At 38.6% G+C, this 25,938-nt stretch overlaps 1 protein-coding gene across 8 annotated transcripts in view; it reads right to left on the reverse strand.

The window, feature by feature from the left end:
• The window catches only part of CDH12 (cadherin 12), a 1,002,553-nt gene that overhangs the window by 385,607 nt on the left and 591,008 nt on the right, over positions 1-25,938 (reverse strand). For 7 of the 8 annotated variants that reach the window (XM_067030826.1, XM_067030820.1, XM_067030821.1 and 4 more), the window contains one exon: positions 20,122-20,268. The gene's annotated coding sequence lies outside the window, so the exon portion shown is untranslated. Of the gene's footprint in view, positions 1-20,121; positions 20,269-20,461; positions 20,484-25,938 lie in introns of those variants that run through there. The other variant, XM_059061062.2, reaches the window with a different exon arrangement.

Raw genomic sequence — 25,938 nt, forward strand, 5'->3', positions numbered from 1 at the left:
AGTGTTAGTATTTCTTATGGTTTGGCCATAAATTCCTTCTCTTCTCTTTCTCCACAATCTGCCCACATCTGTGGTTTCCAAAATGTCACATGGTAGAAATCTGGTGCTAAAAGTCACCTAAGATCAACAGTCCAAAGCAGACCTGTTAGATCTCTCCTCTCTGCTGATCCCTCAGGGAAGCTGGTCCATCCCGATCCAACTTTTTCTCAGAAAGACCCCACCGGCTCTGAAAATCAGCTTTCGTCCTCCCTCTTCTCGCCCCTTCCCTCCGTAACCATCACACTCCAATCCATCACCAAATAATGTTGACTTTTCTTTCTCAATATTTCTCAACTCTACCCATTTCTCTCCATCACCACAATGTGGGGACTCCTGATATGTTTCTTAAGTAACATAATAGTTTTCTATCCTCCTTCCTGCCCCATTTCCAAACCTCATTCTCCAAAATTGTCACAGCTTCTGCTCATAGGGCTGTGCACCTCCGCTTCTGTCTGGACCCCCCTGGGTTCTCTCCATCCTTTGAGTACAGCAACATCCCACCCCGCACTGAGTGAACTCTTCCATTAGCCTGGCACAGTCTTCCTTCCCTCTCCATCTGGTTAACTGCACATCTTCATATCTCGGTTCAAACATCATTTCTTGCAAGAAGGCATCTTTTGTGTCTCTAAACCATGCTGGCCCTTTCTGCAATCTCATAGCACCATGCACATTTTTTTTTAGGGTACTTTCCACACTTGTATCTATATGCTTTCTTGGTGATTATTGTAGCTTATAGTTACACTGGATCTGGCCCCGTTTCTGACACACAGGACACACTCCATAATTAAATCAATGAACCATAAGATGGTATTACACTCAAAAAAAAGTCCAAAATAGATAACTAGCAACTAAGGACGAGAGAGGTCTCAGAAGTCAATAGTCTTTAAAAGACACATTCTTTCATATATGTATTCATGTATAACAAAATTAGCACTCAAGTATTAATATACAATAGACACAGTACAGGACACAGAAGCTATAAATAAACTTAAGGTATAGTCTGGGCCTGCAGAGAGTTTGTAATCTATCAGGCAACACGAATCTGTAAAGAGAAAATTAGGAAGCAATATGGCAAATGTTGTAAAATCACAAGCATACCTTTTATTGCACTTCACGGATACTGCGTTGTTTTTTCTTTTTTTTTACAAATTGAGGGTTCGTGGCAACCCGGTGTCAAACAAGCCTACCAGCGCCACTCTTCCAACATCATTTGCTTACTATGTGTCACATTTAGTAATTCTCATAGTTTTTCAATCTTATTACTATATTTGTTAAGTTGATCTGGGATCAGTGATCTTTGACGTTCCTATTGCAAAAAGGTTACAACTCGCCGAAGGCTCAGACAATGGTTAGCATTTTTTCAACAATAAAGGACTTTTAAATTAAGGTATGTACATTGTTTTTTAGATGTAACGCTATTGCACACTTAATAGACTACAGAATTGTATAAACAACTTTTACATGCACTGGGAAGCCAAAAACTTTGTGTGACTCGCTTTATTGGGATATTTGCCTTGTTGCGATGGTCTGGAACCAAACCTGCACTATCTCTGAGGTATCCTGAGGATAATCAATTAGGCTGATGGCTGGAGATCAAAGAGAGTGTTCTAGTGAAAGCGATGTCGGTTCTGAGCTTGGAAGAGAGAATAGGAATTAGCCAGAAAAGTTACGGAGGAGTATACAGATAACATGGAGAAGTGCAGATACATCTCATGGGGATAGCATGGACGAATAGCACCAAAGGCCAAAACGTCATTAGGGAACGTGTGTATGCGTGCGGGCAAGAGCATACATGCTTACTCATGTGACAGCGAATTAGTCACAGTGACTAAAGGGTAATGCACCGGGGAAGGAATGGCAAGGGATATGGGGGCGGGGGTGGGCGAAGTTGAGGGTGTGTCCTCATATCCATGTCAGGAAGACTGGAGCTGATTTTGTAGATGACAGAGAGCCAGTGGAGGCTTTATGTGGGAAATAGTGAGGTTAATTTTGTACTTTACACAGATCACGGCAGGGGTTACTGGCATGAAAAAGAAGAGAATGGAGGCCAGGATATGGAAGAGGAGGCTGAGTCTCAAATGAAGAGCCGGATTTAAGAGAAAAACAGCAAATATGCAGATGCAATTACACAGTTAAGACGAAACTGAGAACCATGGTACAGAGAGGAAGTTTAGGGGAAAGTTATCACAGTTTAGGAAAACGTTCAGGTTTAAAAAAATGCAGGCTGGGGAAAGTGGTAAGTTTAACAAATATATTTTATTTTATCTAACTCATATGTTAGTGTTAAATATAAGTCTTTTGTTTGTTTTGAACAATAAATGTTCTTACCAGTTTGTATCAATGTAAAGTCTAATGTGAACTAAAGGTCTTATAACTTCCCAAATTTGGGCTTAATGTTTCTTTGAGAAAACATATTCAGAATTCCAACCAAGAGCTTAAAGAAATGTAACAGGGTAACTTGGTGGAAACTTGATTCCAAAGTAATGCTTTTTAAGCTGTAAATATTGGATGATGGATAAACTCCTATTTCCTTTATGCTTTCAACAACATATATGTATGTATCCCTTCTTTTTGCAGGTTGCTTTCCTAGGCATTGAGGATTACCTATGGATTCATGAGAGACCTTTGGGGTAGAGTTGCACTTTGTCTGAATATCACCCCATTTTTTGAATATGTACAATGTAGAATAAGAAGCTAATCATTCTATTTTTATTAGGGATTAGAGCTAGGTCTTTTCAGGTCGGTGAATGCTTCTTTGAATTTTTCTTTTGTATGTGTACAAATTTATTTAAGCTGCCAAATTTACTAGGTGCATTCTTGAGGAGATCCATGTTTTTATGAGTGTTCATATAGTTGTTTTCTGGGAGCAAAGACCCAAGAGGATTGCTAAATAGACCAGCAGACTCCAGTGCACACTTTCACTGCAGAAGAGAATGAATAAGAAATTGGTTTGGCCCAGTTCAACCACTGGATAAGTGATAGCCTGCACAAAGTATCATTTAAGAATGACTAATATATCACTCTGTATAACAGACTCTGGGTCCATCCACCTCAGTACAAATAACTCAATTTCGTTTCTTTTTATGGCTGAGTAATACTCCATTGTATATATGTGCCACATCTTCTTTATCCATTCATCCAATGATGGACACTTAGGTTGCTTCCATGTCCTGACTATTGTAAACAGAGATGCAATGAACATTGTGGTACATGATTCCTTCTGAATTATGGTTTTCTCAGGGTATATGCCCAGTAGTGGGATTGCTGGGTCGTATGATAGTTCTATTTTTAGCTTTTTAAGGAACCTCCATACTGTTCTCCATAGTGGTTGTATAAATTTACATTCCCACCAACAGTGCAAGAGGGTTCCCTTTTCTCTTGTTGTATGTCCATATAATGGAATATTACAAAAAGGACAAATCTTGAAAACATTATGCTAAGTGAAAGTAGCCATTCACAAAAGACCACATATGATATGGTTCCATTAATATAAAATGTCTAGAATAGGCAATCTACAGAGACAGAAACTAGATTAGTGGCTGCTTACAACAGGGATTGGGGGAGGACTGACAAAGAATGGAGGATGATAGCTAAAGATACAGGATTTCTTTTCTTTTTTTTTTTGCATTACGCGGGCCTCTCACCGCGGTGGCCTCTCCCGTTGCGGAGCGCAGGCCCCGGACGCGCAGGCTCAGCGGCCATGGCTCACGGGCCCAGCCGCTCCGCGGCATGTGGGATCCTCCTGGACCAGGGCACGAACCCGTGTCCCCTGCATCGGCAGGCGGACTCTCAACCACTGTGCCACCAGGGAAGCCCCAGGATTTCTTTTTGAGGTGATTAAAACGTTGTATAAAACTCACTGTGATGATGGTTGCAAACATCTATGAACATAATAAAAACCATTCAATTGTACACTGAGAAAAAAAGGATGACTAATACAGATTGAATTGATGCAGGCTTATTTTCTTCTAATTTTTCTATTTAGAATAGGTTAGTGGGCAGAAGTGAAGAAGGTTTTTAGTTGCAATGAGTGGACATTCTCACAAGAGTTAGAATCTGGAAATGAAAATGAGGGTTCCAAAATGAAAGCCCAGGATGGAGTCTGAAGTTCTGTCTCTGAAGCTTCACTGGAGCTGGGTCTTGGCCTCTGTGCAGGAAGATCTATTGCAGAGTAGTTTGGCTGGGAGTAGAGAGCTGATCCTTGGCCCGTGACAAGTGAGGGTTCACAGAGATGAAACGTTCAGGCACCAGGCCTGCAGGCTTCAGAGCTGACACCTTGCCTGGCACGTGGTTTATGTCTTCTGCATCCTACTCCTTTCCATGGTTTCTCTACTTTATGAGAAAACTGGCCACTTGGTCTGCATATGCTGTGTGACCTTAGTGAAAAGCACAAGCTGAAGTTGTAAGTAAAGAACGATAAAGGGAAGGACAGTGTACTCTTCCTGTAGCTGCACTTGTGTGAACAATGAGACCAGGACAGAGGACAGTGTTCTCCAGAGGAGCTGTGATCTCCCAAGAGACTTCAGCAGCAGGGCTCTCCCCTGGCAGAAGGCAGGAGGTCAGAGAGGGAAACACAAGAATCTTGTTTCTGAGTGCACAAGAATCTTGTTTTGAAAGCAACTTTGGGAGTTTTCACCAACAGCCAGGGGAGACTTTTGAGTAGCTGAGGTACGGGAATCAAGGCAGTGGGTCCTGAGCTACCATAAAGGTGCTACTTGATGAAAATAAGATCCTATTTTATTATCCCAGGTTTAGACATTTGCATTTTCAAAGGTCTCAATAAGTCAGCTTTCCATCCTCTGGGTAAACAGTGGCTTTCTTAGCTTGAAATTATTAGAGACCCAGGGGGTCAAGGTTGTAACCGGGACCCTGATAACTCTAAAACCTGGAGAGGTTGAAAGAATTCATGGGGAATGCCAGCAAAATATGGGGATCTGGGCCACCCAGTTAATGTAATAAATGCTAATATCCACAGTGGCAGGGCGTTTGCTATAAGTCAGGTGCATTGCTAAGCACATTTATTATGGCATCTCATTGTATAGCAACCTCTGAGGTCATGAATATTACCTGTATTATACTTGAGAAGGAAACCAGGCCCATAAAAAATAAAATTCCCTAAATCTACACAGGTAGGAAATCATGGTCAGATTGAAATTTCAATCTGTTGAACTGAAAAACCCATTCTTTTTTTTTTTTTTTTTTTTTTTTTTTTTTTTTGCGGTATGCGGGCCTCTCACTGTTGTGGCCTCTCCCGTTGCGGAGCACAGGCTCCGGACGCGCAGGCCTAGCGGCCATGGCTCACGGGCTTAGTTGCTCTGCGGCATGTGGGATCTTCCCGGACCAGGGCACGAACCCGTGTCTCCTGCATCGGCAGGCGGATTCTCAACCACTGCGCCACCAGGGAAGCCCAACCCATTCTTTTTAATCATCATTACATTACTACCCCTCTCAAGTATACTTTGCAGTCCTGGGTGTGCTTCCCGGTGACCCCTTTAAGCTTGGGAAAGGCAAAGAAAAAACGATGATTGTTTCCTTGAGCAATAGCTACTCATCAGGTACTATGATGGGTGTTCTCTCACACTTTGTCTCATTTTTTGTCTCATAAAAAACCCAATGAGGAAATATAAAGTATATATTTTACACATTTTAAACACCAAGAAACCAAGAGCCCTCTCACTCTTACTCTATCGCCACTACATTTATTTCTTAGGAGGATTTCTCTTCTTACATAAACCTCTGCAAACGGAGCATGTTCTGCCAGTTTTGTTCCCTTACTTTTTTATTCCTGAATTTAGTTCAACATGAGGGAAGAAAAGCCTTGGGATAAAATGCTGGCTCTTTTTTCTGTACGGTGTCTCTCTCTCTCACACACACACATACAAACACCCACACAGTCACATTTTCTCAGCGTTAACCTGTTGGTAATAACAAAAGAGAAATACGCATTCTTGTTGATCACAGAATTTAACTCTAGACGTCTAGATGGAGTTTAAAAAGAACATAAGAACATGCTACAACTTGCTTTGCATATTGTATTACAGAAGTCCGGTGGAAATAGTGTGTGTGCATATGTGTGTCTGTACATATACATTTACAAATATATATATATATTTATATATAGAGAGAGGGAGAGAATATATGTGTACATACATGTTATATGTGTATGAATGAATAAAAGTATATATAAGCATATATGTATACAGTACCTGTGTATATATACTTATACATACATATATATTTTATATATCTATATATAACATAGATACTTTATTCATTTGGAAGGAAACTTAGAATTTTCTCTATGGTTATCTGTAGTGCTCCATTCTAGGTAGCATCTTGTAAGCAGGCCACATATATAATCACTTGAATTGACCTCAAGTAGGGGGAAGAATTTACACAGCTTTCAAAATCCCCTTACTTGTCCCCATAAAAATGGATATCTGAAAATGGGATAAGGGAATTTACTCCAATGTGCAACAGTTCTCGAGCAATTCCTAAAGCATCTTCAGCCTAGTCCAGGATTCTCTGTTCCTTTTCCCCTGTTGCCTCTGTGCTCCTCTCTCCCTCAGGGTCAAGCACCTGTGAGTTTGGGACACATGGTCATTCCTGGCTGGGGCTTCTCTCCCTTTGATTATCTCATGCAATAGACCTTTCCTCTTCTCACCGACACAGCGGTGAGAAGTGTGGGTCAGAGTGGGTCATTTTCTCAATGCCAATCAGATTAAAATATACCATGATGAGATACTAATTAGTAAGAATCTGCTAGTTGCATGTGTAACTCAAGGGCCTTGAGTATCCCAATTTAAAGGGTGGAAATAGTCTTGGGAAATGTATTTTTCATCAGGGACCTCCAGGGAGATGATTTGGAAAAGAAGTAGCTTCCAGCAGCATTACTTATATTCTGATTAGGAGACTCTTCTGTTTCATTCTAAATTGTTTTTTTATTGCTTTCTATGAAATCATGTATTGGTAAAGCATCCTTTTTGTAGGGTCCCCATCTAAACTATGATGTCATTATCACTTTTTCCTAAGATATATCTGTCCGGTTAAAAGTTTGAAGTGGTTATTTCATTCCTGCTTCAAACTGTCCCAATATGATCTCCTCATATACAAAATCATTATCTTTAAAATTTATAAAGTAACAAAGCAAGTATGGTTTTTCTGATTTATACATTTGTATGCTTCTTGCAGAAATTTCTTACACGCTTCTTCATTTTCTTTCTATGTATCTGTGGCAATCAGTTTGAAACCTCTAGGAGATTTTGCCCGATGCTCTTCACTGGCAAATTGGTGGGACAAAATCTATTATGATAATAAAAATAACCGAATAAAATAAGTATTATTTCCTTCAAAATCAGTCTTAATATTATTTGAAAAGAAATGAAACAAATTATTTATAATTACAAGAAAGTTTTTAGCTAACCATGTGGCATAACTTTTTAATTATTTAAAAATCATACTAGGTATGTGTCTATCTATCTATCTATCTATCTATCTATCTATCTATCTATATCTTCATCTAATCACCATTCATATCCAGATGGCCATTTCTAGCACCTCAGACACCTGCCATTTTTACCCCTTCTCAGTCAATGCCCCCTCAAAAAGCACTCATAATTTTGGCTACGTGAATAATGCTATAACATTTCTATTTTTTACATTGTACCGTCATTTTATATAATTACCAACAGTGTTGAAACTACACTTCGAATTCATCTTACACACCAAATGATCATCTTTTATGAACTTGCTATAGAGATGACTGTTGTGTTATCTGACAGTTTACCTGGTAGAAAATGCTGGAAACAGGCATTTCTGATATTCTTAAATATTTTTATTTTTATGTCAGAATCATAACTAATGCCAAAAAAGCATAACGCCTAACAAACTGTGTCTGCTATTTAAAATACATCCAGCAAACGAAATGCTAAACTCCTTCCATCTGCATGTTAGGCTCCTGTCAGATTTAGATAAGTAGCTCCAGGACCTAGGAAAAGCCTACTTTGTATTACTACTTTACTTCAACAGTTCTGTTATATCTAGCAAGTAGTTTGCACACAAAACTCAAGGCTGATGTTTGAAGGCATCTTTGACTCTCATGGGTAATGGCTCTATGTAGACAAAAAGGCTTTTAATTCTGGAGTTTCCTCTTGGAAAGCCAAGCCTCTGAAATATTTCAACGCTAGCAGGGTCCCCCTCCTTTTCAAACCTCAAGATTTTAACATGCTTACCAAACCCTGACAAGTTTTAATATTTTTGTAAAGCAAGCAGAAAGGAACAGAGGGTATACTTTTTGTAGTTGGTATGGGTCAGAGGAAAGAGAGTGAATGGTTTCTCAAGAGCCCCATTCTGCAGTGTCCCCAAAAGGGGACATTGGAGAAGTGCAGAACCACAGACTGTGTAGGAAGCACTAAAGCACTGAACGTGCAGTGCCTGAGCATCGTTGATAAGTAAATGGTTTTTCACATGAAACGGAATTTTACCTTGCTTATTGATTGATACCCACTTTTCAGAACCAGCTTGATGTTGCCTACAATTAATACCTGATTTACATGGTTCTAAGGTATGAGTATGGAATTTAACCTATGAGTACAGCATAAAATAGGGAAAAGTTTTCCTTGTTCCGTTCCTCCAAGGGCGGAATGAGCTACTTTGGAAAGCAACACATTTTAACTTTACTGCTTCTACTCAAAGCAGAATCACCAAACTTCTTGAGCAGGATACTACTACAAAAGACAAGGGAGAGGCTTTATGTCATAGGTCATAAAGAGGTATGAGAGGTATGTAACACGAGAGTTTGTAGAAACTGGACTAAGAAAGATCTAGAAGACAGCAGGAGTGTGGAAGGGTTGGTAGCTTCATAAATTGATATACTGGTCAAGAACAAGGGTAACACGCCATCAGGCCATCACACAACAAGCTTTTCTTCTTTAAAGGAATCGTTTTGACACTTCCATTATGTCTCCTGCTTCCGTGTTACCTCTGCTCACTTGCTGCTGGCTAACTCTGTCCTCCTCTCCCCATGTCTGCAGACCACAGCATAACTGGATCTGTTCTTTTTTTTTCTAAAATATCAGAAAAACAAAATAACATAGCATCCAGTAGAGAAGAAATATTCTGATATCTAATTATACTTCCAAATAGATAGATAGAATCATGGAGTATTATACCTGTTTACTCTTCTTTATTTTCGGACAAGAGATACTTCTCTATTATCTTAATACGATGTGCCTCCTTAGACACAAGTCATGACATTTATCTTGGTGCTAATGTTTCTCTCTGCCTTTCAGATGTTTGCCTTTGGGGCCATGGGTTTAAAAAAATATTTGGTGGATCTGCGTTAAAAATCACTTCTTTCCCTGACAAGATATTTAAAATGTCATTTGTGCCTTGTGAAGGTTTTTAGAAAAATCCAGAGACCTAGACCCAGGTGACCCAAACTGTGTTTCTGCAAGGACTGCAATTTCCTTTTGAGGATTATGGTTCCAGGGAAGATTGCTTCTAAATATCTGTGAGAGAAATACTTTCCAGAATTAATGCTGTTGTTTACTTTTTGTGGATTTGTAGAACATCTCACCTCACCACACATAAAGGACAAGCAATAAAGTACAGTTTATTTTTGGTAATATTAAATATAACAGTGCAATCATTCCTTAAACATATGAGGTCAAAGCGTATCTATTCAGGATGTGCTTTTTGACAACTGATTCTCAAGTATAGCCAATTTCTATTGTTTGTTCTACCAGTTATTTTGCTTTAAAGATAAAAAAGCCTAAGGACAAGAATTAGTGTAGTTACGCTGCCCTAAACATCATCAAGTTATGAAATAAGCTATAAGAGTGGTACTTTGAAGAGAATGGAATTTGAGTTAAAATATGCATGTTCATTGATCACAAATGGATGAGAAATGTCAACCAGTTATTACACAGAAAGGAGCTGATTGAAAATAGATGACCTTTACCAAACGTGTGTGAACAATTTTTACTCTTCATTAAAGGATAAGAGATCTACATAGTCCATAAGATGTATGAAATACATTAAACAAATATCAGTAGTTACTGGCATGGCAAATTTTTGAATTAATCAAATTGGTACTATATTTTTGTGTTTTCTGACATTTCATAAACGTGACATGGAGCAGCAAAATTCTCTTCAGAATGGCAGTAATTTAACAGCCCAAGTGGAAGGAAGAAGCTGATGAATAAATTATTGTCCTTGAATTCAGAGAAGTACATTACCTGCCCTTGTTTACAAAGAATTTGTATATGTTAGTGTCTGTCACCAGGAATAAGGTAGTGATTGAAACACACGTACAGCCTGCCATCAAAGGGTTTGGAATTTAGCATTATTCAGTGGTGTAATGAGTTCTGGGATTGGAGTAGAAGGGGCATAAGGTGTATTATGGAAACTGATAGGAGGAGCATTTTACTAGACTGGTAGTGGCCAAAATCTATCTGGATGAAGTGACATCTTGTGTTCTACAGGTCAAGAGATCTAGCCAGGCAAAAAGTTAACTTACTATGACAGGCAGTGAACGTGAAATCTCAGGAATAAGGAACCCAAGCTGCTAGAGGTTAGGCAAGACTCAAGAGGATGCAGCATCCAGAACTTCCAGAAAAATGGATGCCTCATGAGGGTTGGAATAATATCCTCAAAGAGAGCGGAAATTACCAGGAGAATCTTTAACACAGGAGTAATGTGATCAAGACCGTCTTAGAGAGGTCAATCTTCTGGCAGTAAGGAGCATTATTTTGTGAAGAAGAGGAGTATACCATAGCAAGTAACAGATGACGGAGGCGTGAACTGTGGGGAGGCAAGGATGCAAATGCACGTGAGACAGATTTAAAGGGCAGAACGGAAAGGACCAGATGTGGATTGGATGTGTAAGGAGTGGAAAGCGGTAAGGCAAAGGTGATTGGGGAGGTTATAGTGCAATTTGCTGAGCTATTAAAGAGAGGATAGCAAGATGGGAAGATGCCTTGATCCCTTCCTCCTTCCCTCTCTTTCTCTCTCTCTCTCTCTCTCTCTCTCTCCCCCTTCCTTCCTTTAACACATCGGTACCAGCTATATGATAGACACTGATCTAGGTGCTAAGGCTTAAGCAGCGAACGAAACTACGTCCCGATCTTCACAGAGATTATGGTTCCTGCTGGAGAAACCATCATCAGGGAATCAGCAGTAACTATCAGATTAACAGCAAGGAGAAGGAAACAAAAAGAGTGATTCTGGGTATAATGGTAAGAGAAAAACTGTGAGTAAATGACATCTCCTATTGAATGTCAGCTATAGTTAACAACAGCACAAACTACTGCACAAAAGAAGCAGTTTCTGCTAGAGTTAACACCTAGTATTATACCTATAGAATGAAAGGGTCAAAATGTTAGCCTCCTAAGAATGTCAGGGACATTAAATTTGAATAGCTGAATTTGATTGTCCTACAAGTATCCAGATAGAAATAGAGGTTTTTCTATTAGGTCTTAGTCAGGAGGTAGGAGAGTGTGAATTCTACTCCATGTCAGTACTAGCAGCTATGGCCATTCAGAGTCTGCCATTTTTCCTGAACTCTGAAATGGAAATAAATTTGCTCTCCTAATCCTGCAAAACAGAGCCCCTGAAAGTCACATATGGATACAACCTTGGCTAATTTCACGCTCATTCAACCTCTGGTTTGGTTTCAAGTCCTGTATATGAATTTTCACAGATCCTGGGTGCAGCATTTTAAGAATATCTTATTCTCTCTCCCTTCAGCCCACCAAAAGCTTATTTTCTCCCCTGATATATTTTTGTTTTAATTTTCATAGGTATTTTTAATGTATGTGTATATATATATTTTGATTTGAAATAGTGAAAAATATAATGCAAGATTCAGAATAGGGCACCAATAACTCTGTCTCTCCAATTCTCAAAATTCTTTAATGGATCCCCATCATTCCTGGGTTGGAATCCAAATGCCTTTTCACATAGAAAACTGAAATTGCCTCTTATTACACATACCACACTTTATCGTAACATTATGTCAGACTAACGTGGTCCTGGAGGGGGTCAGGAATTCTCTGTGCCTTTGGACACAGTGCCACTTGTAGGAGCAGCTTATAACCCCTCCTCTTCTGTCTGTCTTAATTCAAGCTATCCTTTCATTTATAGCTCAGGAGACTTCTAGTAAGTTTTCCATGACCCCTCCAAGCTAAGTCAGGAGCTCTCCCTGGACATTAATAACACCCCATACACGTCTTTTCATAATTACACACCAGAGTGTATTACAACTGGTCTTTCCTTCGTCTGCCGCTGACCAACAGGCAGAGAACATTAATCGAAGGAATTACGGCATGTCAACACGTATCCACAGCATCTAGCCCAGTACCTGACACTTAAGAGGTACACACTAAAACTAAGTACATTAAGTGGATGAGAGTAAGTCTTTCTGGAAATGTGCTTGAATCTTACCCAGTACTGTGCAAAAGCAAAACTATCGTATTTTAGGTACTTGACTCAATCCTAACACGTGGCCCTTATAACTAATGTATTAGTTTGGAATATCTGTTCATTCTTTGTTCAATAGATATTTTATGAAAATCTACTCTATGTCAGGCCCTATTCTAGGTACTGGTTTGCAGCTATGAATAAAACAAACAAACAAACAAAACCCTGCCTTCATGGAGCTTACATTCTAACGTTTAATTCGAGTGTTAATTAGAGAGGGAGACAAATAACAATCAAATAAATTTAAAAGTGTACGGTTAATAAAATGTTGAGCATTCCAGAAGAAGACAATATGGAAGAGTAATGGAATTCTATGGGCAGGTTTGTCATTTTAAAAATATTAATATAAATTATCTAAAATTTGTCTCCATACTAATGAAATATATTTCCCTTTGTATTTTGTAGATTTGAATAATAACAGTGAAATGTGGCGGCTGGGAACAGAACGAGAGAAAAGGTGAAATAGAGGCGAAAGCTGAAATCTATATCCTTGCCATTTACTTTTGAGAAAGAAGAAAAGTTGAAGTGACAAATAATGAAGCTTTAGGACTGCAGTCCTAGAATAAAGAGAACTGAAATGCTGTTTGAGAAGCTGGTCTTTTGTGATGAGTTTGGAACCGTGGTATATGGCTAACCTGGGGAGAGCTAAAGTCCAAAATTTCTACACATTGACAAGTGGGTCTGGGAAAGCAATGCTCACCCTACTCCTTTGTGACTGCAAAGAATGAAATACGTTAGCAATGCTTTGAATTAAATATTGTTAGCAAGCGTTAGCGATGCAGAGAATTAAACATGCGAGAAATACGTTGCTTTCTAAAACATCCAGTCACTCTATATCCAGAGTGAGTAGAGGGAATCAATGATTAAAAAATGATTAAAAAAAAATGTTTCTCAAATTTCACCTGGCTTACAACGTCCCATCACCTTCTATAATCAAAAGAGCTTCTTGAGAAGTTTTATCAACCTTTAGCCCAGGTAAGCTGGGCTGTAAGTCATACCCTATGTAGGTCCTTGAATACTTACCTACCAGGGGCAACCATAGAGCACTATGGTGGAGAATGAGAGCAGCATTTCTCATAGACCAGCAGTGTCAGTATCCCTGGGAGGTTGGTAGAAATGCAGAATTGGGGCTCCACTCCGGAACCTTCCTACAAGACGCCCAGGTAATTTGCACGCCCATTCAAGTTGGGAGGTGCTGCTGCTCTATAACAGCAATCCTCAACCTTGTCTGCAGGTCAGAATTGCCTGGGAAGTTGTTTAAATCTCAGTGATTAGGTCACATTCCGATATATTCTGATTTTATGAGAATAACCTGCATATATCTCAAAATTGTGTTTCCTGGGTCCTTTCTCAGACCTACAAAATCAGTACTCCAGGAATGAGCCTCAGGAATCTGCCACTTTAAGGCACAGAGTCATTGATTCCCACATATAGCAAAACATAAGAATCCGTGGCTTGGAGGATGGAAAACGATGAATTCCATTGCAGAAAATACCTTTTATTTATGGGGATTACTTGAATCAACACACAAACTATGAAATACTTCTGCATATACATATACACATATATATGTATAAATGGTATCTGATAACTTTTCAACGTTATAACTAGAGGATTTAAATCCCACAGCAAGATATAGATAAGTTAGAGAAGAGGAAATGATAGGCTTGAATCTACCAGGAAATAGATTTTTAGATAGTCATCTTCAAGATATTTTACAAATATTCCACAGAATATATATTATGCTCATAATAAAATCATACAACATATGAATTAGTTTCATAAATTTGTTTCTCTTCTAAACAAGCAGCCAGCATACTTTTTCTGTAAAAGACAAAATAGTGAATAATTTCAGCTATGCACACACTACACTCTCTATGTTGTCAACTATTCAAGTCTGGTTTTATAGCATGTAAGCAGCCATTGACAAAATAGAAAGTTTTCTCTAAGCCAGCTCCCAGGTTACTTTCTTTAAAGTAACATCCACACATCTGTCTAAATCCAGTAGAAGAAAAAGCGTATGTTCCTAAAATTCAAATGTACTGATATAAGCACAGTGCCAGGACATGGTTCCAGCTCTGGTAAGGCCCAAGTGTGCATTGTTTTTAAGGAGAAAGAACGTCCTGGATTTTCTCTACTTGACAGGTAAGATGAGGGACTAAAAACAAGGTTTCTGGTTTATAATAACAACTATTATTTCCTGAGCACCTTAGTAATTGTAAGTATGTTATATTAATTATCATTTTTATTTTACACAGCACTGCTGTGGGATTAGTACTATTATTCGCTCCAGTTTAAAGGTCATAAAAATAAAGTTCGGACACCTTAACTGACTTGTCACAGAGCTAGCAAGTACCTTCACTGGGATTTGTGTTTATTGTTTGTTTTTTTTTTTTTTTTTTTTTTTTTTTTGCGGTACGCTGGCCTCTCACCGTTGTGGCCTCTCCCGTTGCGGAGCACAGGCTCCGGACGCGCAGGCTCAGCGGCCACGGCTCACGGGCCCAGCCGCTCCGCAGCACGTGGGATCTTCCCGGACCGGGGCACGAACCCGCGTCCCCTGCATCGGCAGGCGGACCCTCAACCACTGCGCCACCGGGGAAGCCCCCTCAGTGGGATTTGAACCCAGGTAGCTGAACCCAGCACGTGTACTTTCTGCCACTACACATTTCTGCCTTATTCATTGTCTACTGAGACTATGAATATGTTTGATGCTGGGCCAGTTATAAGCTTTTAGTTTGTAAGAGACACAGATGTGCTCAGCTTGAATTGGTTAATGGAACTGAAACCACAGAGAAAAATGGGGAAAACAGGAAAAAGTCTCACCATTGCATGGTGTGTCTGGAATACCACCCAGGATAACATCAGTCTTTCTGCTTCTATACAGGGAGCACGCCTTTATTTTTGTGCTTAGCCGTTATGGTGAGTCAGAAAATGTTTGTCTTCTAATTGACCTAAGGGAATTAACTTTTCTTTCCTTCCTACCAGCCTCATGACTTCAGCTTATTCATGATTTCTGCAGACCATCATCTCTATGTTTCTCAATTTCTACTCCTGCCCATCTACTGCTGGTTTCCCACAGTATGCTGAATTTATACTTAAGGTCACTAAATCATCTATGTGTTACATAAAACATTCTTTATTGACATGGTTATTTTGAAAGGCGACATGGTAGCCATTGGCTACTCTAGAGGTGGCTGTCATAGATCTGGGTACATTCATCGCTGGGCATTATCGGCTGTGGCTTGTGGAGCCTAGACACACGTCATACTTTCTCGGTGGGGAGACCTATGCATGGTGGATGCTCAGCATAACAAGCTCCTCTGAAATACTACTGTTTATAGATCATGTCCATTCTTTTGGAATAGGAATAAAGATTATCTATATATACTTTGTTTTTCTGTTATTCTTTTTTTTTTTTTTTTTTTTTTTTTGCGATACGCGGGCCTCTCACTTTTGTGGCCTCTCCCATTGCGGAGCACAGGCTCCGGACGCGCAGGCCCAGCGGCCATGGCTCACGGGCCCAGCCGCTCCGCGGCACGTGGGATCTTCCCGGACCGGGGCACGAACCCGTGTCCCCTGCATCGGCAGGCGGATTCTCAACCACGGCGCCACCAGGGGAAGCCCTGTTATTCTTATATACAACTAGAAAAAGCCAATAGCTTACCATAAAATCTAGCGAATGGAAAGTAAACTGGCTGGTGGCTGGAGATTATACACTTCTTGATCATGTTTCTAATCATTGTTGAATCCGTTATTTGCAGTATCTGGTTCAATAGTATCTGTTTAAGTGTTTGAGAACAGGTTGAAGCATAAGAAAGGATCATATTTTATAACTATGCAGCTTCTGGTACATCTCAGCACATCCTTGGATATGAGAGCTCATCATATTAGATTTTTCAGGTCAATCCTAATTTTATAACATCTCTCCCTTTTTGTCCTAGATTGGACCAGATTTTGCTTTGGATAACGTTGTCACAATATCAACATAATTAGCTATAGCAAATCTCTGTGTACACATGGGAAGGCTTATGTAAAGTCAGTAGAACAAATAGACTCCTGTACATTTGAATCTATTTTTTTTCTTTAGTCTACTTTCCAACATTCAATTCTGTTTACTTCTTTATCTTTTCTAATATTGTGAATGTGTTTTGCCACGAACATAAATTCTCCTTAACTTCCTTTTAATTCCATTTCAATATAAGTGGCATTGAATTTATATCTCTACTCTTTATTTGATTTTTATCCTGAGAGTGTATCTACCTCTCTTGGAAAGATGTTTATACTGCAGATACTAAATTTCTGTACTGATTAACCCTATAGTAGAGTGCTTTTTCTGTCAGTAGTAATCAGAATCAGCTTGATGCAAAGACTTGAGCGCTAACCTCCTTCAGAACGTCAAAGAAAAAAATATATGCTTCTTTCAAACACTGGTGGCTATGGAGTTTACAAAATCATTTATTTTGAGTAAGCCAAGAATTAAACTATTCTAAGGGTGATATAATGAAGTTGTACTATCAGATATTCATGAGTATCAGAATAGGTCACCATGTATAAAGTGATAAAAAGTATAGTGTAAAGATTACGAGCTTTAAATACTGTCTGAGGGCTTCCCTGGTGGCGCAGTGATTGAGAGTCCGCCTGCCGATGCAGGGGACACGGGTTCGTGCCCCGGTCCGGGAAGATCCCACATGCCGCGGAGCGGCTGGGCCCGTGAGCCACGGCCGCTGAGCCTGCGCGTCCGGAGCCTGTGCTCCGCAATGGGAGAGGCCACAGCAGTGAGAGGCCCGCGTACCGAAAAAAAAAAAAAAAAAAAAAAAAAAAAAAAAAAAAAAAAAAAAAAAAATACTGTCTGACCTGAGCTTGAATCATAGGTCCCCAGCCTGCTCTCCCAGGCTGCATCTCTTCATCTGGAAAATTGGGGTAAATTATCTCCAATGTCATCATTTTGACCTGATGATTATATAATCATACGTACAAAATTTATACCCCCAGCTGTCTGGCATTTAGGAGTCATGGTAAACACTGCCTCACCCCATTGACTTTTATTGAAAATACCACCTACCTAGGAGCAGGTTATAATTCTTAAGAAAAGTTTTATAAAGCTTTAACAGATTTTATTTTTAATTTTGAAACTGCCTATTCTAAGTGAGGTTATCCTACAAGATGTTTTCTGATGTCACAGAAGGAATAAATTACCAACAAATAAATGAAAAACGGTATTCAGTTTAGAACCTAGAGGTAAGCTGGAACCTGGGGATAATATATGAAAAAAAGTCTGACTGAGGCAGCTACCGAACATAAACAGCTCCTAATTCTCAAGTGTAACCAAGATTTTCTTCATTCTCTTTTCAGCCTGTGTAATGCAAATTAAGACAACTACACTGATAAAATCCCTTTAAAAACTTTAAGTATAGCTTTTTAAATAAAAACTACAGCTATCTTCAGTTTTTAAAATAAATATCCCGGGCTTCCCTGGTGGCGCAGTGGTTGAGAATCCGCCTGCCGATGCAGGGGACGCGGGTTCGTGCCCCGGTCTGGGAAGATCCCACATGCCGCGGAGCGGCTGGGCCCGTGAGCCATGGCCGCTGAGCCTGCGAGTCCGGAGCCTGTGCTCCGCAGGGGAGAGGCCACAACAGTGAGGCCCGCATACCACAAAAAAATAATAATAATAATAAATAAATAAAATAAATATCCCATTACACACTAAGCACATCCTTCAGGGTCATATACATCAACTAAGTACATCTAATACAAGCTCATTGGGTAGGGTATCACCATGGATTTTGAACTTGGCACAAGGAATCGTTTATAATACAGAGATGTTATCAGCAATGTACAAGTTTATTACTAACAAATGTGACCCGGTTTGGTTAATGTTGCCTCTTCCTGTTTATCCATGTTGCTTAAAACGTAAGAAAAGAAAATGCCAAAGACTCAAAGACAGTAACTAGTCAAACACTTCTCTGAGGTATCTTCAATCAGTTGAAAAACCACCTCGCTGGAGAATAGAGATAGACGTCTCAGTGCAACAGAGAGAAATAAACGTCTTTAGGCTTTGGCTAAAACACACAGACAACCAGCTAGTACACATCAGTGCCTATGGGTATCCTAAAAATAGTTTATTCCTGTGGGGGAAGCAATAGCATCGGCCTAAAAAGCTCTCTCGAGAATTCTGGAAGGCTAGCCAATTAATATAAACAATGTTCTGACATCTTTATAAAATGTCCCATCTCAGGATAAGCACAGGAGGAGGGCAGAATCAACATTGCATGAAATATGAGTGCTCATTTTAAAAAGCACAGTTAAGATACCATTATAAATCTTTACACAAAAGCAGCAACATTTTACTTTGTGCTTTAGCATAACAGATGTTATTGAAATTCAATCTGTGTAAGTATTATCTCAGACAGTATACATTTGTATTTTAAATAGCGTTTGTCTCATTGTTAGAAAATCATTTTGAAGTATAAGTACTACATCATAAGAAGATAAGTGGTTGCTATTATTCACTCACGTGGCTAGAGTTCTAAGCAATCAACTGGTCATACATAATTATATGGATAAAATCATTTTATTTTTCGATTATATAGAAATTTACCATGATGTGGGAGAAAACCATCAGACTATATTTACACTTGCAAAGTAAAATAGGAAAGAAAAAGTTCAGATAATTAACTCTAACTTTGGAAGAGTTGCTTCCATTCCCTCTAGATATTTTTAACAAACTTACGAGGAAAAAGGGTTTAGAAGAAATAATGTGGACTAGTTTGTCTAAATTACATAGATAATTGCCCTAAGCCATGTAAAATACAAGTTTGACAACAGTTCACTCTTGTTTGATGACAAAGTACAACTTCAAACATAAAAGCCAAGATGTCAGTAAACATTTAATTTGAATCCAGTATTGAAGAATTCTCCCTTCAAAAGTAAGTATTTTAGAAAGAAGGTAATTTTCTTTACTTTTCTTTTTATTAAATTATCTCATTAAAAATTCACCTCTCATATAAAAACTATAAATCATATCAGTGGTATGATCATTCTTTTTGGTTCATTTTTCTTAACAGCTACATCAGAAACTTTATTTAAATTTTAATTGCTAAATGGACACCATTAAAATATTCAGGGATTTAGTCCTAAATCCGTCAACCCACAGGGAGCTCAGGGACGTTGTTAAAGTAGAAAGCTGCACAAAATCTCAACTCTCATTTGCAGATGTTCTTTCCATCTGATTTAACTTTGAAGCTTTTAGACTGAGAGCTTTTGCCATATGACATCAACAAAACACTTCAATCAAAATCAAGTTACCTCAGTTCCTCACAGTTCTCTAGATTATTTAAAAAGGTAAAATGAGAAATTCACTCTCTTTTCATATTTCCTTTCATTTTCTCTTGATGCAAGGCAGAATACTTAGATTTCAAAAGAAATTGCTCTGTAATATTATCCCCAAACACCGGGTTTCATTCTAGGACAATTGCTTGTAAACTAAGCCTTCTCCTGACAGAAACAGTCACTTGCTGCAGTGCAGAATGTCAGTATAGTCAGTTAGAACTTTCAGTGCAGAAATTCAGCTCGACGCAGTCACTCAGATGAAGCGGCACTTACCTTAATTGAAATATTCACTGTGAAGGAGGTGAGAAATCAGTCGAATCAACCGTGAATGGGGTGGGGAGAGCGAAGTTTTCAGTCAACACCCTCCAAGTAGCTGCATGCTCGGCTGCTTTTTCCTGTTTATGCTGAGCCCTTCACTGTCTAAGAGAACAAAAAAGAGAAGCTGAAATCCTCCGAGGTTCCAGTGAGTAAATGAGGACTAAGCGATACTTCTTAACGGGAGCTCCTCGGTGAGCGTGCTACGTTTGGTGGCTCCCTAACTGCTGTGATAGGCTGCTGTCAGGTCCCCGGAGCTGGGCGATAATCATTGACCTGATTAGCAGGAAACACTCACTTTGCGCAGGCAACACACGCCAGGGTTAGTGGGTCTCCTGGGAACTGGAAAAGGCACCGGGGCTGCTTGGGACTCTTGTCTTTTCCAGCCTAATGGATGAACTACAACTCTGACAGTAATTTGCAAGGAGATTAGCTACAGTGTTCAGCCGCGGAAGGACTTAAATAAACGTGCTTTCTCCTGCTGTTCTGCCAGGTGCCTTCGTGTTAGATAGCAGGTACAGTGAAACAATTAATCGACCGATAGAGCTGATTCGTTAAGACAGGACGAAAGCTGAAAAATGTTCAAAGCAATGTGATAAAAGATATAGCTGGGCTTGCATTTGCCCCAAGCCTGGTACATACTTCAAACTTTGCCTAAGTAAAATGTTTTTAAAGGTTGATCGCAGCCCTCCAGAGTGCAACTCTGATTTATAAAAGAAAGGAAGTATTCATACTAAATAAGCATGTTTGGCAGGTTCTTAACAGACACAGGCACTCAACCCAAGACATGGAAAATACAGCGTTTCTTATGTAGTTTCTCAAATAGCATTTTAAATTAGCATCACACTTGCGAAAAAATGTTTGCATTATACTATTAATGAGTAGCACAGGAGAATACATCATTACACCTAACTAAATCATCTCTTCTATTACTGGTGAAATACTAATTTTCTAAAACAAAAATAAGCAAGGGTATGAGAGGATACAAAATGTCAAACAACGTAGTAAATGTAGGCTTGCGCCTTTCACAAACTGCTGATACCCATCCACTGACCACCTGAGCAGCTCTTCAACACCTCCGGCCTCAAAAGTTACCACTTCCTCCCAGAGATCTAATTCTCTCAAAGAGGTCACCTAATTAAATGCCAAAGCCTCAAATGGTTAAGTTTTGTCAATTCTCACTTCTATAGGAGAACATTATTAACATAAGAAGAACAGATGAGAAAAGTCCTTTGCATGTCTTGAGGGTGAGAAAAATCTCATTGCCAGGGAGAAAACTGACAAATGTCCTGTCACAATGGTACTGTGTGATGTGTTCAGCATTTCTGTTTTTCCAAGTAGGTCTCACTTGGGACATATGGCATTCCCTTGATGTGTGTGTGTGTGTGTGTGTGTGTGTGTGTGTGTGCGCGCGCGCGCGCGCGCGCGATTGTGTGTGTGGGAGAGAGAGTGAAAGAGGGCTCTTGAGAGAGATATAGGCTATATTTGCAATATTAACATGTATTTTTGAAAAATCCCAAATTTCAGTAAAGGGATGCACAGATCATACATAATGGAGAATATGTTTGCCTTCTGTATTACCAAGTAATTTTTTTTTTTAAGTATTTCGTTAAAATACAAGCTCTCTGATGGTAAGACTTCTCAGAGAAAATAAAACTTCAGTGCAACTATATAGGGCAGACACTTGAATTTAAAACAGAGATGCACCAGGGAGAAGCCCCAGGAGAGCTGATCCTGTGTCCCATTCAGAGGAGGTCTCTTGCTCCCTCAGCTGGTGGAGGGTGAGAGCTGAAGGTGAGGAAATCTAGTCAATAAGATTCAGGAGAGGGAGAATAACTTCTGCCACTGTTAAGCAGGAAACCCGTTATTCAATTATTGACTGGCATTAGAGTATTCTACTATTGAAAGAAAAGAGTTGCTTGTATCCAAATTGATGCACATAAATAAATTGAAAATAAACAGTAAACAGGAAATATAACTGCCCATTTCTTCTGCAAGGATCCTGGCTAGTTGTTAGCCCAGCACTTGTGAATGAAAATCTGATGGATTCCAGTGTTCTGATGTTCTGATGTTTAGCTGGTCTTCCAGTTAAAACACTCTGGTCTTGTATTTGTCTAAGCTTCATTCTGAGCTCCTTAAGTAGTGACTTACTTTTCAAACTTTTTAAAACCTTAAGATAGTGCTTATTTTCTTAAACCGTATCCATTAGCGATGATGGTCACCAACTAAAATGGGTACATTCTAAGTTAAGCTAATTTTGTGCCATAGTAGTTAGTTTCTGCCTGGAAAGTCCTGACTACATCAGACTGCACTGATGAAACTTCCAAAATAACGAGTCTTGTTGTTCTCATAAGATCCAATGGTCTTTTACTCTAAATATTTTCTACAGAGGGAATGAGTGATTCTGCAGTAGTTTTCTAAACCTATGTTGAACAAATAACTGATTTTATGTGGCAGTACACTCACGAATAACAAAGCAGAAGAATAATACTATTTTGTAGGGGGTGTAGAGAGGAACCAGCAGTGATAATTATAGGTATTTTATATTAAGTGCTTGCTAGGTGCCAGATGCTTTGAATATACTTCAGCTCTAGCCATTGTCCATGAAATCCTCAGAACAATCATATTAAGCATGCATTATTATCTTTTAAAACTTTTTATCAACTAAACTAAGGTTCTGAAAAGTTAAGTAAATTTATCACTGCCACAGCGCCACTACAGAGCAAATACAGAATTAAAACTCAGGTCACATTAACTGCAAAATCTTGAAGCTTAGAAATTTCCAAACTGACAAAAATACTTGCTTCCAAAAGTATAGGAAAGTTGTATTGCTTTTATGATTTTCAAAACATTTTCATCCTTAAAAATGTGTTTTGTGACAGATAAAATATTACATTGTAACAGCTTAGTCACAATAAACAGTTATCTATATTTGAGCAGAAAATGAAATTCAACAAACATAAATGTTAACCTAAAAATAAACGAAATCTAGAACTTCCAAATGATGTAATTTCATTAGCTCAGGTTGGTCAATTTCAATTTTTTTTCTCTCCTTTGCAATTTATTTACCCTCTTCCTTAAAACAGTAATTATTGGTTTTGTTTGTTTTTTGTAAACAGGAAAATGACCTTACTCTAGTATATGGCTATCTCAAGAACATTTAGGCCAAAATTAAGATGATTTCTGATATATCAGTTCTCCAAGAGAAGCACTGTAATGTAATATCAAAGCTTAAAATAACTATGGAGTTGAAAAATTCATTTCTAGTTTGTTCAAGCTTTATCTAGAAGTTTCTTAAGCCTTACGTGATTCTCACTATTTCATATGGTTTGTTGAAATTCTCAGACATATTCACAATCTTACAGAAAAAAAGTTGTGACCATGCTTTTTCAAGGCTTCTAATAAAAATTCTATCTAAAAAGAAATGATAAGAACTCAAATTAATTCAGCCCTTAAACTGCCAAGAAATTTCCACCTAATGTCTTATATGATTCTTACAGGAATCTTGTGATATGCATTACGATAAGTATTTTACTCATATTTTAATGATGGGAACTTTGGAATAAAAAGAGCAAGTGATTGTCCCTTTGGTCTTTGATGCTTAGTGGAAAGCCTGATGTCTTCCTTTCCAGACAAGGCTATTGCTCTCCACCATGTCTAACAAATATGTTTGTTGGAGTCATGTTGTAGTCAAAAAAGAATTCAATGGATATCTAAATGGAAGCAGCTCTTTATTTATTTGAGCTTGTTCTAAAGAGTCAGAACTGTGACGTAATGTAGGAAAAAGTACTCTGAGTGGTAGGAAGCTTGTACTTTATACGTACAGGAATCTTTCCACTTGGATTTCTCATAGATTTTTCTTGATGTTAACTATAATTATATTAAGACAACTGTTTAGATATTGATCTTATGATTCTTATATGAATCTCCTCCTGCTTCTCTTTCAATGTCAGATTCACATATTACCTCTCTGTCTTTTTGTGGTGATTTAGTTATCGGGAGAGAGGAAATCTCAGAATTTTAGTGTTAATTGTTTTCTTTTTTAAACTGAAGTATAGTTGGTGTGTGATATCATATAAGTTACAGGTGTACAATATAATGATTCACAATTTTTAAAGGTTATGCTCCATTTATAGTTCTTATAAAATATAGCCTATATTCCCTGTGTTGTGCAATATATCCTTATAGCTTATTTAATTTAAAATTTTTTTTTAATTTTTAAATTTTATTTATTTTTTTATACAGCAGGTTCCTATTAGTCATCAATTTTATACACATCAGTGTATACATGTCAATCCCAATCGTCCAACTCATCACACCACCACCCCCAAACCCCTGCCGCTTTCCCCCCTTAGTGTCCATACGTTTGTTCTCTACTTCTGAGTCTGAATTGCTGCCCTGAAAACTGTTTCATCTGTACCATTTTTCTAGGTTCCAAATATATGCGTTAATATATGATATTTGTTTTTCTATTTCTGACTTACTTCACTCTGCATGAGTCTCTAGATCCATCCACTTCTCAACAAATGACCCAATTTTGATCCTTTTTATGGCTGAGTAATAGTCCATTGTATATACATACCACAACTTCTTTATCCATTCGTCTGTCAATGGGCATTTAGGTTGTTTCCATTACCTGGCTATTGTAAATAGTGCTGCAATGAACATAGGGGTGCATGTCTCTTTTGGAATTAAGGTTTTCTCGGGTATATGCCCAGGAGTGGGATGGCTGGGTCATATGGTAATTTTATGTTTAGTTTTTTAAGGACCCTCCATACTGTTCTCCATAGTGGCCGTATCAGTTTACATTCCCACCAGCAGTGCAAGACGGTTCCCTTTTCTCAACACCCTCTCCAGCATTTGTTGTTTGTAGGTTTTCTGATAAGGCACATTCTAACTGGTGTGAGGTGATACCTCATTGTAGTTTTGATTTGCATTTCTCTAATAATTAGTGATGTTGAGCAACTTTTCATGTGCTTCTTGGCCATCTGTATGTCTTCTTTGGATAAATCTCTACTTAGGTTTTCTGCCCATTTTTGGATTGGGTTGTTTGTTTTTTTAATATTGACCTGCATGAGCTGTTTATACATTTTGGAGATTAATCCTTTGTCTGTTGATTTGTTTGCAAAATTTTCTCCCATTCTGAGCGTTGCCTTTTCGCCTTTTTTATGGTTTCCTTTGCTGTGAAAAAGCTTTGAAGTTTCATTAGGTCCAATTTGTTTATTTTTGATTTTATTTGCATTACTCTAGGAGGTGGATCAAAAAAGATATTGCTGTGACTTATGTCAAAGAGTGTTCTTCCTATGTTTTCCTCTAAGAGTTTTATAGTGTCCAGTCTTACATTTAGGTCTCTAATCCATTTTGAGTTTATTTTTCTGTGTCGTGTTACAGAGTGTTCCAATTTCATTCTTTTACATGTAGCTGTCCAGTTTTCCCAGCACCACTTATTGAAGAGACTGTCTTTTCTCCATTGTATATTCTTGCCTCCTTTGTTATAGATTAGTTGACCATAGGTGCGTGGGTTTATTTCTGGGCTTTCTATCTTGTTCCATTGATCTATGTTTTCCAATTTGTATTCCTTTTATTTCTCTTTCTTCTTTGATTGTCATGGCTATGACTTCCAAAACTATGCTGAATAACAGTGGTGAGAGTGGACATCCTTGTCTTATTCCTGATCTTAGAGGAAATGCTATCACTTTTTCACCATTGAGAATGATGTTTGCTGTGAGTTTGTCATATATTGCCTTTATTATGTTGAGGTAGGTTCCCTCTATG

This window comes from Kogia breviceps, chromosome 4 (genome assembly GCF_026419965.1).
Source record: "Kogia breviceps isolate mKogBre1 chromosome 4, mKogBre1 haplotype 1, whole genome shotgun sequence".
NCBI lineage: Eukaryota > Metazoa > Chordata > Mammalia > Artiodactyla > Physeteridae > Kogia > Kogia breviceps.